The sequence below is a fragment of the Sus scrofa genome, chromosome 8 (assembly GCF_000003025.6).
Source record: "Sus scrofa isolate TJ Tabasco breed Duroc chromosome 8, Sscrofa11.1, whole genome shotgun sequence".
Classification (NCBI taxonomy): domain Eukaryota; kingdom Metazoa; phylum Chordata; class Mammalia; order Artiodactyla; family Suidae; genus Sus; species Sus scrofa.
Genome location: NC_010450.4, coordinates 99,511,170 through 99,523,345, shown reverse-complemented (window position 1 = coordinate 99,523,345; position 12,176 = coordinate 99,511,170). Strand labels below are relative to the sequence as shown.

The 12,176-nt window shown below is 36.0% G+C and overlaps 1 long non-coding RNA gene across 3 annotated transcripts in view; it reads right to left on the bottom strand.

Annotated features, from left to right (window-relative positions):
- Positions 2,370 to 12,176, bottom strand: part of LOC106504728 — a 211,556-nt gene continuing 201,749 nt past the window's right edge. For 2 of the 3 annotated variants that reach the window (XR_002346805.1, XR_002346806.1), the window contains exon 4: positions 6,605 to 7,245. This is a non-coding gene — a long non-coding RNA (uncharacterized LOC106504728). Of the gene's footprint in view, positions 5,779 to 6,604; positions 7,246 to 12,176 lie in introns of those variants that run through there. The other variant, XR_002346807.1, reaches the window with a different exon arrangement.

The window sequence follows — 12,176 nt, the reverse complement described above, 5'->3', positions numbered from 1 at the left end:
TCTCCGTAGTGGTTGTATCAGTTTACATTCCCACCAAGAGTGCAGGAGGGCTCTCTTTTCTCCACATCGTCTCCAGCGTTTGTTATTTGTGGACTTCTTAATGATGGCCATTCTGACTGGTGTGAGGTGGTATCTCATGGTAGTTTTGATTTGCATTTCTCTATTAATCAGGGATGTTGAGCATGTTTTCCTGTGCTTGTTGGCCATCTATATATCTTCCTTGGAGAAATGTCTATTCAGGTCTTTTGCCCATTTTTCCATTGGGTTGTTGGCTTTTTTTGCTGTTGAGTTGTATAAGTTGCTTGTATATTCTAGAGATTAATCCCTTGTCAGTTGCATCATTTGAAACTATTTTCTCCCATTCTGTAAGTTGTCTTTTTGGTTTCCTTTGCTGTGCAAAAGCTTGTCAGTTTGAGTAGGTTCCATTGGTTTATTTTTGCTTTTCTTTCTGTTGCTTTGGGAGATTGACCTGAGAAAACATTTGTAAGGTTGATGTCAGAGAATGTTTTGCCTATGTTCTCTTCCAGGAGTTTGATGGTGTCTTGTCTTTTATTTAAGTCTTTAAGCCTTTTTGAGTTTATTTTTATGCATTCATGTGAGGGTGTGTTCTAGTTTCATTGATTTGCATGCAGCAGTCCAGGTTTCCCACAATACTTGCTGAAAAGACTGTCTTTTTCCCATTTTATGTTCTTGCCTCCCTTGTCAAAGATTAATTGACCATAGGTGTCTGGGTTTCTTTCTGGGTTCTCTAGTCTGCTCCATTGGTCTGTCTGTTTTGGTACCAGTATCACACTGTCTTGGTGACTGTGGCTTTGTAATATTGCCTGAAGTCTGGGAGAGTGATGCCTCCTCCTTGGTTTTTGTTTCTCAGGATTGCTTTGGCAATTCTGGGTCTTTTGTGGTTCCATATAAATTTTTGGATTGTTTGTTCTAGTTCTGTGAAAAAAGTCCTGGGTAATTTGATAGGGATTGCATTGAATCTGTAGATTGCTTTGGGTAGTATGGCCATTTTTCTAATATTAATTTTTCCTACCCAGGAGCATGGAATATCTTTCCATTTCTTTACATCTTCTTTAATTTTCTTGATTAATGTTTTATAGTTCTCAGCATATAAGTCCTTTACCTCCTTTGTCAGGTGTATTCCCAGGTATTTGATTTTTCTGGGGTGCAATTTTAAAAGGTATTGTATTTTTGTATTCCTTTTCTAATATTTCATTGTTAGTGTACAGAAATGCGACTGATTTCCGAATGTTAATCTTATATCCTTCTACTTTGCAGAATTTGTTGATCAACTCAAGTAGCTTTTCTGTAAAGGTGAGGCAGGCAGAGGATATAGAGGGAGAAGTCTGTCCTGAGAAAGCCTTATAGGGTTCTATGCTGTTACGTGATGACAAGACATTGTTTCATTAATTATGAAATCATCAAAAGGACATAATTTTAAGTAAGCTCTTTGACATAAAAACATTCTTAATATGCCCATGCTGCAGACATAATCTAAAATTTGTATTATTGTTTTAATTTATATTTACACTATAGAAATATAATATCCATTTATATAATTTTTTTTTTAATATATAAAATTCAAGTTTAATATCCTGTAAATAGAATACACATGCTATTTCAGGGAGTTTAGGACATGTTTCTAAATTTTAACTACTCACAACTTATAGTATGTTGGACATTTTTTCAGAACAGGCATGTGTAATATTTAGAATTAATGTTGAAGATATTCATATTTCTTTTCTTTGTCAATTATTTAAATCTGCAAAATATGCATGTGTGAGCTGTAAAATGGTAAAAAAATAGAAAACTTCCATTTAATCATTCTTTTCAATTTTACTTTTTTACTTAACAAAATTCTATCATACATATATAAATATTTGAGTTCATATTGTTTTGATTATATTTTACATTTGTAAAAAAAATTGTATGCTCTATTCTACATTTTCACTCAATATTGTATAAACATGATCAATCTGTTTTGTCTGGGCAGAGTAACTAGTGTTTATTTTATTTACTTTTGATAAAATTGGATACCTCTTGCTTTCTTTTCTGCTTAAATCAGTAGTTGAATTCATAAACATCACCTGTTTTATAGAAAATGCAAAATTAATGTATATTTACTTCAAGTGTTACTATCTTTAAATGCCATTCCTTTGTATTCCAAGTATAAAGATGTATCTTTTAATTAATTAATCTTACCCATTTTGGTAAGGAATTCAGAAAGAAAAAGACACTTTAATAAAAATAGGAATAAAAGGCAGTTTTTTTTTTTTTTTTTTTTTTTTTTTTTTTTTTTTTTTTTTTTCTAATAGCAGAAAGAAAAAAAAAAAAAAAAAAAAAAAAAAAAAAAAAAAAAAAAAGGCAGTTTCTAATAGCAGAATAGAATGGTCGCTATTACAAGGAAAAGTCTTCAAAGGCTTTTGCTGTAATATCCCATTGCATTCAATATCTCAAATATTTACCCTCTACAAAAATGAGTTTCTGTTCTTTTAATGTCTATATGCATCCTGTAAATAACATTGTGCCTTTCTACTTATAAATAAAGAAGTCTGTACAAAGACTAGGGTTTTCTAATATAAAAACACTACGTATTTGAAAATACACAAGTTCTAGGTTTATATTATGGTGTCCAGGAAGAGAAACACAGAGAACAAAGATCTGTTTGAGTAACTAAAATCAAACTACTTGTCATTTCCTGGGTGACATTTATCCCCAGCTTTACTGAGGAGGCCCTCTTTCCAAAAACAATCAGCTCGGCTTATTTCTATGAGAATGTCTCTATTCCAAGTACCGTTGAATTATTATTTTTTTAATCTGGGAAAATGAAGTACACAAATATTATTATGTCAAAAGCAGAATAAGGATTTTGTCCATGAATTACTTACTTCATAAAAAAATGAACAGTGATTATATTTCTGAAAGGGTCACAAAGTCACCATCATTGTGCTCTTTTTCACCAGTGCCAAAACAAAGAGAAGAGCCATATAATTTTCCTGTAATAATAAGGTCCTGGAAACCAGTCCATAAGATTGAAGCCAAAGCAGATTTATTTTATTAGATTGCTAGATAACTGCATAAGCCTCTGCATTTATAGTTATGGGAAATTTGCCTTACAAAATAAAGCAAGCTACATGGCAGCAACACAAAAATTTAGGTAATTTTCTTGGTGAAAAGTATCATCTAGGTTTTATGGTTTATTCTCGGTATACAAATAAATATAAAATATAATCCTTTAATGTCTAGACTGTTCCTGCACTGACTGATTGGATCTGTTCAGCTCAGATGGTCTTAGGCTAGATCCATAAGGCTTTGAGAGTACCTATAAGAATTTACAAAAATTTGTGTTAATTTTGATCTTAGACAAAGAAATAAAGATGACAGTGAAGGTTTTTCTTGGTAGTCATTTTCATTTTTCAAATATTGTCAAACCATCTAGCCATTAAAAAAAGCATCTGGTTCATAGCTATCTAGTGTGTGAGCATCAAAAATCATTCCATCTACAATAGCTAGTGACTGTTAAAATGAACTATGCATGGGTTGAATAATTAAACTCAAAGCAATTCCTTCAGTTTTGGGTTGTGAAAAAATATGAAAATATTATGTAAGAGTCATTAAAGATTTTTGACATCTTAAAAAAATGTTTGGGGAGTTCCCGTCATGGCTCAATGGTTAACGAATCTGACTAGGAACCATGAGGTTGTGGGTTCAATCTGATACTTGGATCTGCAATAATATTATTTTTCAATTTTTTAGATTTGTGAGACACTGAGCTACCTTTTATTTTTTTCCCCACATGCCATATAGCTAAATATGCTGCTTGGTTTTTGTACTGAATGACCATCATACTAACTTATTAAGTTATAAAATCCAGGAATGACTTTTTTTTTTTGGCTTCCCCTACTGCATGTGGAAGTTACTTGGCCGCAGATCGAACCTGCACCATAGCAGTGATAATGCCAAATCCTTACTTCTAGGCCACCAGAAAACTCCATAGGAATGACTTTTTCAAATTCCAAATTTATCACTTATGAGTTTCATGGTCTTAGACAAATGACTGAGCGATCTGTAAACTGGAGTTAGTTCACAGAGAAGCTGACATACCTGATTGCCTGACACTAGTTGTATTTCAAAGACTTAATAGCCACATAATTTTTTCTAGTATAGCTAGAAGTTAATAATTGGCACCATAATTCTCTTTATAAAGGCATAAACTTCCTGAAGGAAATATTTTGATGGTTCAGCTACATATTAAAAGCAGGTATACTATAAAAAGAAAGACAGAATAAAGCATTTGTCAAATTGCTATATAAAGCAAAATGCAATGAATTTGGTTTAAAGAAAAATAAGAGAACAGAGAACTTTAAAAAAGCACTGTATAGACACATAAAATAGCAATATATTATTGATGAAATTATAGATATATATGGCTTATAGTAGCTGAAGAATTGTTTAGGCATAGTGATTTTAATATACAACTAATATATATGTAACATCTTAAGTGTCATATTTGATTCTAATTTGTGCTTTTGAACTATAACTCCTTCCTTCTCTATAAGTCTTCGGTAAGAGCTCTCAAACAAACCGACATAATGACTTTAAGTGTCCACACCTCTGCCCTTAACCTTAGGAATCAAGAAGAGTTATTGATTGGGAAATACATCTAGGGTGACATAATATTGCACAATGATAATTCGACAGATTGGCAAAAAAGTTTCATCAAAAAAGAAAAAAGAAAATTATTGGAAGTGGAAACTCAGCCCCAGGGGAAGCTGGGGAAATTTTGCTGGTAGTGAGATGGATAATGAATAACACTAATCCCCTCCCCTCCAAGTTCTCAACCAGTGTTGAAATCGATATAGGTATTAGACAGAAGGAAATTAAAACACTGGTACTGCTCTGCATATTTTATAGCTGGATCAGCTAAACCAGAGAACTCATCTCCTATGGCCTGCTTCCTACTGCCTTCCCTTCGGTTCACAATTGTGGGCCTCCCCCTCTTACTCTGTTGTGGACCAGTCCATGATTTGTAAGCATTCCTATGCCTTGGCCATGGGCTACTAAGTAGTTCCTATATTAGACCTTATTTAAATAACTTAATTTTCTTCTGAGACCATGGCTGCTACACAGAGCAGAGATCTGGGGGAAAGAGGTGTAATTTGGAGAAATACTCAAAGCCTGATTTTGACTCTAATTCCAACATTCGCTTTCTAATTTAATTATATCCCTAATAAAGTGGGTAATAGCTCTCCTTTTATCTTACCCCAATGTCTAATTTCAGAGTTGGTTCAGAACTCAAAAAGAGAAAAGAGGGTTGTTATTTATATGGCCCTAAAATGGTGCAGCGCATTGATGCATGGCCAGTATCCTTGAAGAATGGAGAAGTCCAGGTATATGGGGCTCCTGAGAATAAATGGAGTGAGGCCGTTCCCAAGGCCAGTCTTCGGTGCTTTAGTTAGTGTGGTCTTGGCTATATTTTTCTCTTTGGCAGTTTGCAACTGCTTAATATGAGCTTCTGCAGCTGTACATATTTTTAAAAACTGGCATGATTTTCAGTAAGATACCTGGCCTTAGTATGTAGCTTGCTGTGGTTTACCTTGAACGAAATCAAGATCAATGTGGCCAGGAAAAGGTTTCGATCACAGGAAAGCCTCAACTCAAAACAGGCAGTGCTTCAGTATGCAGAATATTTGGACAGTGGTGGGTATGATTCATTTTTTTTTTTTTTTTGTCCTTTTGAAGAATGTTTCTCAGCTAGTTCTTCAGCTGTCCAGGTCTCTGCAGATCAAAAGGCAGTTTTCAGTGTAGAATATCAAAAATTATTAAAATATTGAATATTATTAGAACTGGCCTTTATATTGCTAAGTGAAAGGCATCAGACAGTGGCAACATACTAGCTGACACATATTTCCAATCTTTATTACAACTGCATAAAGGTCAAGGGTAGAGGATCTGGGCTCCTTCAGTCCTGTGACTCATCCTCACACTGACAATCACCTTCCTCTCCACACACTCAAAACTTAGATTTACACATTAACTCTGATTTATTAGTAATATCATCTGTGACCACCATTTTGGATTCTGGAGAGTCTGTGGCTTCACTCACAAAAATGAATGAACAAATAAGCAATAGAAAATTTACTAAATAGGAAATACTCTATTTTCTTGGAAAGTATCATTAATCCAAAGCCAAAGAGTTACCTAAAAAAGTCTTGAGGTAGTTTCCATTGTGGCTCAGTGGAATGAACCCGACTAGTATCCATGAGGACGCAGGTTCAGGATCCCTGAGCTTGCTCTGTGGGTTAATGATCAAGCGTTGAGGCAAGCTGTGGTGTGGGTCACATATGTGGCTTGGATCTGGTGTTGCTGTGGCTGTGGTGTAGGCTGGCAGCTGTAGCTCCTATTCAACCCCTAGCCTGGGAACTTCCATATGCCGTGGATGCAGCCATGGAAAGCTAAAAAAAAAAAAAAAAAAAAAAAAAAAAACAGACTGGCACTGCAGAAATCAGTTTGATTAGGGAAGAGTTAAACGATTTGAACAGCATGCTTTGGTTTATTGTCAGAATAAGAGAAAGAAAAAAGAAGGAAAAACAAGGTAATTCTATTGAAAATAAAACAACTCCATTGTTTTATTTATTAAGCACACACTGGGCCACTAGGCTCTGGGTCAACAGTGGTCAGTGAGACAGGTCCTCTCCTCATGGGCCTAATAGTCTAGTAATATAAACAGGTAATGCATATATATTGAATTAAAGTGCATATAAAATACAGTATCTGAGAATCAGGAACTTATAAGGAAAAATAAAGCAGGGAAAGGAGAATAGGAACTGGGAAGGGCTTGTGCTATTTTAGCATAAGATAATATATGAGAAAAAGAGCCCCTCTTGGAAGGTGGTATTTGAAGAGGGACTTAAATGAAGCAAGGAAACCAGGGAAACAAATATCACTGGGGATATATTTCCGGTAGAGGGAACAGCATGTGCAAAGAACCTGAAACAAGAATATATTTGGTTTGACCAAGGGAAAAATAAAAGGCAGTATGATTCAGCCAATGGATGTTTGGAGGAATGGTAAGAGATTTGGCTCAAGACACAGTCTAAAAAGGCTTTTCTGCATAATTTGATTGCTGCCATGGCTGCATCTGTCCTGTCCAAGTCAGCTGCTGGGAGAGAATGCTGTGGTCTGCCTCCCCAGGCAGTCCTGTTATTGGTCAGTCACATTACTGTCTCACAAATCACGATGTAGCTGTAAGACAGAAAGTTCAAAGATGTCAAAGACCCATCCTCACTAAAGCATTAAAACGTTCTATTTTGGTCCCACCTAAAAATTCAGCCCCCAGCCTGTCCTTATGGTCTCTAAATGATGCTCTCATGGTTTTCAACATTTCCTGGTCCATGGACTAAGGATAGGAATAAATATAACCCCCATCTACCTCTCTGACTTCTGACCCAGTGGAAAATAGGTACTGAAGTCAAAGAGTTTAAGCACGGTCCATCTTCTTTGTAGCTGATGAAGCTAAATTGAAGAGACATTCACTTGATCTGTAGCTACAATCAGTTTTTGTAATATTCTACCCCTTGGATTAAATTCACTAGTCCAGAGCTGTTGGCCAGCCTCCTGGTGGGACAACGCCATCCCTCGTGAGTTTGGCCACATGGAGAAAGAAGGAATGGGAATGTTCCAAGGATAGGTCTCCTAGGAGAGAGAATCCATAATGGACAGAGCTTTCCCCAGTCCCCCAGGTCCTTTTATATACTCCCCTTCTTCTTTATTGGGAAGGAGTAAGTGACTGAGGGGTAGAGAAGGCCTAGATATTGTTCCTCAGAAGTCTGCTCTCTACAATGAGATCCTGCTGTGTAGCATTGAGAACTATGTCTAGATACTTACATCATAACGCAACAATGCGAGGGAAAATTATGTATACATGTATGTGTAACTTGGTCCCCATGCTGTACAGTGGAAAAAAATAAAAATTAAAAAAAAAGTCTGCTCTGGAAACTTAAGGACAAAGGACATGGCAGCTGGGTCCCCATTAAGAAACTGTCTAGCAGAACCCCAGAAAAGAGTTTAGGATGATGTGAGACTCCCCCATCCCTGGAGGGTGTGTTGAAAACCATTTCACTTAGCTCTCAATGGGAAAGGTGCCTCAGTGGCTGTCCCTATTACACCTGTAGAGTCATGTTTCTGTTTTAAGGAAATCTGGTTGGTTTTTGTCAAATTGGATCATATTACCTCAGACAATTAAAATGATAAAGCTAAATTAAGGTTAGGACCATAATTACATCTCCACATATTTCATTATCAGTGGGTATCTATTTCTTTCAAGAGAAACCAATCTGTCATCTTAATCACAGTCAGCTACCATAAGCAATAATACCTAATAAACTCAAGAAGCCCTTATGGTGAAAATAATTGTTCAATGAAATGACAGTTGAATACCAGAAGAATCCCTACCCCACCATTAAATGGCTCTATTTTTACCATTAACATTATCACGTTTTAAATAGTAGGTCCTGATCGGTTATAGCAAAATACAGCCTTATAGCCTCTGCCATGAGCATATGATACCGAGTGACTAACAATTTAAATGTGGAAGGAAATATATATTTAAATATAAAATTACCAATATGTGTTTATGTGTGTATGTATATGATACTGTAGCAATTTTGGGCTCTTTTTGTTTTAAATATTCTGAAATTACATTTCTATATTTAAAAACAGTCTTCTCCCATCAGATGAAATTATCTCCAGGACTGTCCTAAATTAGAACAGAAACAGATGTAATGGGATAGATCTCATCTCTAAAGCTGCTGACAGTAGAAATTAATCTCAAAGGTTTCTATCTGTCTCCCTTTATGTGAAACTGCATATAATTACTTGCCCATCAGATACACACACAGACACCATGGCCCCCAATGTGTGCCATGCATGTCACTGAGCAGACTTATTCCCAGCACCTGTGACACAGCAAACTGTTCACCTAGGCAGAAATATGCCCAGCAGCTTCAGGGAGGGTGTGAGGCCATCTAAGGGACTGGTAGAGCCACCCTGTCTTCTTGCTTTCCCACGTGCCCCCAATCCCCTGAAATAGCTCATGGCATAGCCTGGGTAAAGTTGTCCTAAAGAATGACAGATGATTTTTCCACCTTTCAAAGCAAACTTGGGCAATTGAATCTTAGAAGCAATGGGAGAAGACTGCGGGCAAGCTCGTGAGATGCCCGTGAACCCTGTGCTCCAGGGAATTCAGCCACCCCTCCCTTTTCTGAGCACCCAGCACACGAAAATGTTCCATTTCCAAGGAATAGCCCTACCTCTGTCATCTATGCTTCTCTTTTAATTGCACTGTAATTTTGTGTGGAGATTTAGTCTTTATAATGAGTGATAGAGATGACTGCTAATGAGGCAAAACTCAAGTAAAAGCCCTAGATAATTCCCATGGTATAACAGATTCTGCTTCCAAACAGCTGCCTCATTTTGTTCCATTCAAATTGCCAGTTGTCAGCAGGTGCTATTGGCTGTTGTATATGCAAAATGTGTTCATTTCCCAAACTCTGTCTTCTTAATTCTTTTTTTCACCTTATTTAAACAAAAGACTGAAAATTATAAGATAACAAATGCTTATTTTATTTTGTTCTCTAACTTAAGTCAACATTTTGCCATACTTCTTAGAATAAAATGCTAGAGATAAAAGTTGAATCCCTCTCTGTGCCCCTCATTGTTCTTACCCTCTCCCCAGATAGATCCTTCCTCTTAAATTGGTATCATTCCTATTCATATGTTTATATTACTATGATATGTCAGACATTCATAAACTGGAAATAACATTTCATTCTTTTCTTTTATAAAATTGCATATTTTTACCCCTCTATTTATGTATTTTTGCATTTGTTTTATACATTTAACACTCACTTTAAAAATCTATTCTTGGAATTCCCGTCATGGCTCAGTGGTTAATGAACCCAACTAGCATCCATGAGGACGCAGGTTTGATCCCTGGCCTTGCTCAGTGGGTTAAGGATCTGGTGTTGCAGTGACCTGTGGTGTACGTCACGTACATGGCTCAGCTCTTGGGTTGCTGTGGCTCTGGCATAGGCCAGCAGCTGCAGCTCCAATTCGACCCCTAGCCTGGGAACATCCTTATGCCACGGGTGCGGCCCTAAGAGACAAAAAATAAACAACAACAAAAAGAAAATTTGTTGACAGATGTTGCTCCAATTTATTTATTTTAATTGCTATGTAATATCCTGTCATATAAATACACTTTATTCATCCATTTTCTTAATAAGAAGTACTAAGTTTTCTTATAAACCATGCTGCAATGAAGATTTACACATACCTGCTTTTACACATGTGAGTTTCCCTAGGGCCTGTAACTGGGTTTGAATTGCTCTCTTACAGCTAAGCTGCTGCTTCACATTTACTAGATAGTGTGAAATTGCTCTCTAAAGTGGTTGTACCAGTTTTCACACCCACCAAACAGCATGAGAATTTGCCTGGGAAGCTTGTATTCTCAGACAGTTTACATTTTTTGCACTTGACAGGAATACAGTGCTATTCCATTGTGGTTTTGATGTGCTAATATAGTCATCACTGGAGCTGAGTACTTTTTCATATTTACTAGCTGTTCTTTGAATTATCCATTTCATTTGTCCATTTTTCTATCAATTGATGTTCCATTTTTCACTGGTTTGTGGGAATTCTCTATATATTCTGTCCTATCCCTTTGTTCACTTTTGTTCCAAGGAATGTTGGTAGGAAAAAAATGTAAATTAATCCAAATGAGAATAATATTCACTGAGCTTCCCCAAGCAAAGTCAAAACATCCTTTAAACTTAAAACAATAAGGCCTTGGTAAATTTAAATCGAAATCTACCTTTCCTATTATATATTCTCCTCTTTGTTTTCTAAGTTTTGGTTTTTCACCTAAAGACTACTTCTGACAAAATCTTTTTTTTTTTTTTTTTTGGCTGTGCCCATAGCATGTGAAAGTTCCTGTGCCATGGATCAAACCCAAGCTACAGCAGCAACCAAAGCTGCTGCAGTGACAATGCTGGATTCTTAACCTGCTGTGCCACAAGGGAACTCCCCAAATCATTTTTTATATTGTGCTAAACCTGAGGAGCTAGCTTATTTCCATAATCAGATTGGTACTGAAAGTGAAACAATGTTAGAGCATCTCTGTCTTCCAAGTTCAAGTAAAAATTCAGATCTCTGAAATGAGAATTGTGATAAAAATTGGATACACACTATGGCACATGTGGTAGGTGTATATATGATTTAGATTTTGTTTACTGATCTATAGGAAAGGAGCACACTGTTTTCTTCCATATTCAGAGCCTGCTACATAATTTGCAGGGCCCACAGCAAAATTAAAATATTCAAAATCAATGGGAATTTTAATATGGAGACAGAAGAGCCCTTCTGAGCACAGTGCTGCCCGTCATATGAACTTGAACCTGACCCTGCCTGCATTGTTTAGTTTAGATTTTCTGTAGTCTTATCACATTCTATCTATTATTTTATGCTTTAGAACATTCTTTATTATGTAATGCAATTGCTTTTGTATGTTAAAAGTACCAAATTTTACTCACTCTTTTACTTAGAAAATTATTTTTGATTGTTCTAAGATAAACTGAATAATTAGTAAAATACATGCTTATTTTGAGAATACTTATGCCTGTGAAAATAAGATAAAGGTCTTAGAATGCTAATATTGTATTGAGTGAGTATTTAGAAAGTACTGACATTATGGTGATGATAGTGAGATAGTTTTGATAAAACTCATCCAAATTTTCTACTGTGAGATAAGTAATTAAAGTTCAATAGAACACTAGCCATACCACATTCCTAAGGACAACCGGTAAAACCTGCTTAAGTAATGGAGAGACAGTGGCCAAACAGTTGAGACTGAAACTCACAAAACACTGATGGTAATTTAGGATAAGGACGGTTACAGTGACTAGGAGGACACCTAGACGAGACAGACAATTCAACAAACGCTTATTGTAGTACCTCCTATAAGCCAGACCATGAGATTTGGAAATACAGCTGAGAACAGGCAAAAGATTGATTTTTATTCAGCTGCAATAGATGTTTCTGTAGTTTAAACAGTATAACAATACAGACAGAGGAAGGAGGTATATTTTGTAATACTTGATGCTTTTTTCTTCCCATAA